General features: G+C 51.1%; 1 pseudogene; it reads left to right on the top strand.

Moving 5' to 3' along the window:
- The first annotated feature begins 3,376 nt into the window (after positions 1 to 3,376).
- LOC136458573 (scopoletin glucosyltransferase-like) lies at positions 3,377 to 5,397 on the top strand (annotated as a pseudogene).
- Positions 5,398 to 5,680: the final 283 nt, after the last annotated feature.

The following is a 5,680-nucleotide window of genomic DNA, read 5'->3' as shown; positions in this document are numbered from 1 at the left end:
GTAGCTGGATTTAGCCAGTGCATCCTCGTAGCCTGCACTGTGCGCTCGAGGACGGCGCCCTTGCGATCAGCGCTCCATGATCTGCGCACTCAAGGCCATCAGCACCGTCGCGGGAGAGGGGAGGGTAGGAGGAGGCCGACCACCACTGATTTGATCTAAATGGCTAAAGGGGCGTTGAATAGACTATGAAAATTCTACAAACCATTGGAGCAAGGTAGTTAGTAAATAAAACAGTGACTATGTGAACAACTAGTTCTAGCACTAATACACCACAAGCAAGCCCCTGCATAATTCTAGTAGCTATTATCTCTAGGTTGATTTCACACAAACAATGCAAGCTACAACTAAGCTAGAGAGCTACAACAAGCTAAAGTTACTAACAAGAGCAACTATCGGATGATTTAGCTCCGGCAATGCCTAGCAACGTGATCGCGTAGATAGAATCAGATGGTAACACATGAGACATAAGGATTTATACTGGTTCGGGGCACGGTGGCGTGCTAAACCCTACTCTAGTGGTGCTGTTGCGCTCTTGTATTCGTATGCTCAATTACAGGGGCTGTTGCTCCTAGCTACGTAGTAGATTGGAATGAGAGAAGTTGGATCATGAGCTCGAGGTCTCTACCCCCTATATATAGGTAGAGGGGGTAGAGTTACAATGAGGGCGATCGGGCTAACATATTGGATTCCTAGTTTGTTACATGGAATGCGCAACAGATTGATCCTAGCTATCATCCAGATACACCTATCTTGGATATTCTTGGCTTGTCATGATCTCCACGTTGGTCAAATTTTTTCACAAACATGTTAGCATTTCCAAAGTATTTTTCATAAAGGTTTTCGCTTGCTCTCCATTATGCACTAGGCCTATATGCACATGCAAAGTATTACAACACCTAGTGGCACTGGATGACCGAATTGTCCAATTAGAATTCCCCTCTTAATAGTACAATCATCTATCCTAAACCCGATCATGCACTTTATTTCGTCTTGCTCGGTAAAACAAAATCCCTATTTAAACTTTTGCCTTGAGACCTGAGGGTTTTGTTTTTCTCTTTCTTCTTTTTCCAAAGAATGAGCACTTGATCATCATCATGTGCCCATCTCCATCACCTTGAGTGCCATCTTGCTGGATGTGGACCAACCTATCTCATGACATCACTTAGAGCAAAGGATGGATAGTGGTTTTCTCAATTAACCAAAACCAAGCATACGGCTTTCAAGTTTCAACCGCTCGAGACCGGCTAGGAGCAGGGCGACCGCCGGCGCGAGGGGCATGGAGGCGGCCACCGCCGCTCGAGGCCGCCCACCGACACACTCAAAACCGGTCATTGCACGGGGGGCGTGGATAAGGAGGGCGACCATCGGCGCATGCGGTGCGGCCGCAAGTGTGAAGAGTGCGGTGCGTGGGGAGGATTGTGCTACGTGCGACGCGAGTTGAGCGGGAAGAGTGTGGTGCTGGGGAGGGAAAATGAAGTTAGGGTTAGGATGGAAGGGCACGGTGCTATGGGCACTTAGCAGACCGGGCCACTACCAGGCCTTAGTCCTCCAAATGTCGGGCCGTGTCGTGTTGCCCGGCGTGCCTGGGGTGCAGCCGAAGCACAACCCTGTGCGTTGGGCTTGGCCAGCTCAGGCCCGCACTATACCGGGTCGTGCCATACTTGGGCCGGACCCAAAAACCATGCTTCGGGACGGGCCACCGAGCTGAGAGGTGCATGCTCATCTTTAAAGGCATCTTAGGTTGTGCGCCAATTTTCTTTTACGAGTATATAAGGCAGCTAATTTTTTTTATCTGGAACGGCTTTAGAGTTCGTGCGTGACATCCGCATGAGAAGAGCCATGCGTGAGGTGAGAGCCTGGCAGGTAGCTTTTGGTGCAGGTCCCACCGTGGGCTATCTAGCCCTGTTATCCATATGTGCATTAAATAGGGGACAAAATTCAAACCGTAAATGTGCAAATAAATAGGACGGGGGAGTAATTATCAGTGACTTTATCATATGCAATATTGAAAGGATCGTTGTATGGCCTAGAGGGAGGTGAATAGGCCTACAAAAATTTATCTAGAAAAACAATGATCAGCAGACTGCAGAACTTGTGTGTATTCCAGACGAACTTCCGCGCGTGCAATTGTATCTTTTTGCTTTGTCTCTAGGAGCCTTGTAACATGTAAATATTGTACTCCATTCTTTATAATGAAAATACAAAAAAAAAGGTAGAGGACTCCCCTACTGACCCTTTCAAAAAAAAAACTTCCACACTTGGCCGCAGAAGTTCTGTGCAAATACACCGAAGTTATGCATAGATGGCTTAAGCTCACAAATGACTAGAGATCAGAGAAGAGAACCAAATCAAGTAAATTCCCCAGCTACCTTATGGTCGTAGCTTCCTTTTGCACCAAGCCCCTGCAACTGAAACAACCCCGAGGTTCAGCGGAGCTACAAAGGCTTGCCTACTTCCTCATTGCTGAGGGAGCCACAAAGGCTTGGAGTCTTTTCAAGCTCCTATCTCTTCTCAAGCGAATCACAAAGATCGAGCTTGAGATTTCCACTAAGCTTCACAAGGGCAATATAAACTTTCCGGTGCTCAACCATAGCCGATTGGGAGCTCCTGGGCAACCTCTAGTCGTCTAGGAGCCCAACCTCCAAGAGTAACGAACACAAAGCGCAAGCTAGAGCGAGAACCAAGACTCTCAGTTGATTGTTCTTGCTCAAGGGCTCTCTAATCCACTCCTAAATCCAATCACTCAAGGGGAAATCACCAAGGACTCTAGGGAGAGGTTGGATGGCCAACAATGGAGGAGAGAGAGTTGTTTCACGAGTTAGGAGCTGTCTGAAATGTGCAGGCAACCGTTGACGAAGAAGAGAGGGAAGTATAAAATACTCCCTCCCACTCCACACCAACATACAGACAAGTCGCAAAACTTTTGCGACAGGACGTAGAACTTCTGCGCTTAACCACACAGAGGTTCCGTGGTTAGACGTAGAACTTATGCGCAGTCCAGAAAAGAAAGAATAGGAATCGTGCTGGCTTTCTTTTGGCTTTTGGGTTTTTGGTCTTGAGATGAGAGCACATGGTTCCCTAGAAGCTTGCAATTTCTGTCCCTCTTTATAGTATAGCGCTTCGTATACTTAAATTCAAAATCATAAAAGGAAAGTAAGCCTTGATCGATCCGAACGTCGCGTCGAAAGAATTGAGGGGTCTCACGTGTTATCTTTTAATTTTGCATATTTGTTACCTGTCCAAACTCAACATATTCTCATTAGTTGCTTAATTATATGTCATCAATACTCCAAAACTCACGGGCTTAGATGTTCTTTCAAATATTTATATGATCTTCTATGACTTAATCGAATTGTACTGAAAGGCGCATGGCAGCGGCGACTCTTCAGTGCGCTGTGGGCAGTCGCGTTCACTCGCGCGACAGTAATGGAAGATGCAAGTCAAATTGGGCCTACTTTCCGGGTTCACGAAACGCTTGGCCACACCGGCACACGTGCACGTACACTCTTACTTTCTGCCCCCATGCACGTACACTCGTTGCCGGGAACTGAAGGACTCCGGGAAAATTCGAGGTGACATGTTACGTAAGCAATGACGAAACGGACGGGTACTTTTCGAGAGTCGCTTCCACCTGATCTAATTTCCCAAGAGCGCAGCTGCGCCGGCGCGGGCACGCAGCCAGCCATGGCCATCAACGATGAGCAGAAGCCGCTGCACATCCTCTTCTTCCCGTTCCTCGCGCCGGGGCACCTCATCCCGATCGCCGACATGGCCGCGCTCTTCGCCGCCCGAGGCGTCAAGTGCACCATCCTCACCACCCCGGTGAACGCCCAAGTCATCCGCTCGGCGGTGGACCGCGCCAACGACGCCTCCCGCGGCACCGAGGGCGCCCTGGACATCGACATCGCCGTCGTGCCGTTCCCCGACGTCGGGCTGCCCCCCGGCGTCGAGAGCGGCCCGGCCCTTAATTCCATGGACGACCGCGAAAAGTTCTTCCACGGGGTCCGGTTACTCCGCGAGCCGTTCGACCGGTTCTTAGCGGAGAATCGCCCCGACGCCGCCGCAGAGCACGGGGTCCCGCGGATGGCGTTCCTCGGCAGCAGCTTGTTGTCGCGGACATGCATCGACAGTATGCTGCGCAACAACCCCGTGGAGGCCACCCCCGACGACCCGGACGCGCTCGTGCTGCTTCCGGGGCTGCCGCACCGCGTCGAGCTGAGGCGCAGCCAGATGTTGGTGCCCAAGAAGCGGCCGGAGTACTGGGCCGTCCTCCAGCGCGTCAACGCCACGGACCAGAGGAGCTACGGCGAGGTGTTCAACAGCTTCCACGAGCTAGAGCCGGACTACTTGGAGCACTACACCACGACGCTCGGGCGCCGCGCATGGCTTGTCGGGCCGGTCGCGCTCGCTAGCAAGGACGTGGCGACGAGGGGCGCCAGCAACGGGCCCTCGCCGGACACGGACGGCTGCAAGCAGTGGCTCGACACGAAGCCGGAGGGCTCGGTGGTGTACGTGTCCTTCGGCACGCTGACCCATTTCTCGCCGCCCGAGCTCGCACGCGGCCTTGACCTGTCCGGCAAGAACTTCGTTTGGGTCATCGGCGGCGGCGCGGACACCGAGGAGTCAGAGACTCAGAGTGGATGCCCGACGGGTTCGCGGAGCTGATGGCGCGCGGCGACCGTGGTTTCATCATCCGGGGCTGGGCGCCGCAGATGCTGATCCTGACCCACCCGGCAGTGGGCGGGTTCGTGACGCACTGCGGGTGGAACTCGACGCTGGAGGCCGTGAGCGCCGGCGTGCCTATGGTGACGTGGCCGCGCTACGCCGACCAGTTCTACAACGAGAAGCTGGTGGTGGAATTGCTCAAGGTCGGTGTCGGTGTGGGGTCCATGGACTACGCGTCGAAGCTGGAGACACGGCGCGTGATCGGCGGCGAGGTGATCGCGGAGGCCATTGGTAGAGTGATGGGCGACAACGAGTACGCGGAGGCGATACAGGAGAAGGCCAAGGCGCTCGGGGAGAAGGCCAGGCGCGCGGTGGCCAAGGGCGGGTCATCTTACGATGATGTCGGACGCTTAGTGGACGAGCTGATGGCTCGCCGGAGCTCTGTCAATGTGTGATTGGGCCATCGGTGGAAGCGTGTCTGGAGTGTCCAGTAATGAACTGGGATAGTTCGGTAGGAAGAGTTTGCCTTTCTTCTAAGTGTCCCGACCATGATAATCAGTCGTCTTATCACTTCTTTTATATTTCAGGGGTGAATTTTAAGATAATTATAGATGATACTCTTGTACAAACAACTAGTACAAGTTATTATTACTTTTATGATTTGTCTTTTGTCTTTATGTCAAAACATATTAATTTTTTGTACTTTGTGATTATAGAAATAATCATAAATTATTAATTGTGGTTAGATTTTGTCGGGTTTATGGGTTTGTCTATCGGGTTTTTTATTCATGGAACAAAAAATTACAGATTATGCTTACATAAATTATAATGAACTAAAGCTACAATTTTAGTATAAAATATATATAATAACTGTCGCTTGAAAGAAAGTTAAAATTCAAGATTACTGAGACCCCAACTGTGAACGGTGTTCATTAGGCGCACTACTAACACTAGATCCACTCCCGACTCCAATCTCGAAGACCTTGGTTGCATCTGATAGATGCATAACATGATC

The sequence above is a fragment of the Miscanthus floridulus genome, chromosome 6 (assembly GCF_019320115.1).
Source record: "Miscanthus floridulus cultivar M001 chromosome 6, ASM1932011v1, whole genome shotgun sequence".
NCBI classification, from domain to species: domain Eukaryota; kingdom Viridiplantae; phylum Streptophyta; class Magnoliopsida; order Poales; family Poaceae; genus Miscanthus; species Miscanthus floridulus.
The sequence above is the reverse complement of the archived record's forward strand: the minus strand, read 5'-3'. Positions and strand labels throughout refer to the sequence as shown.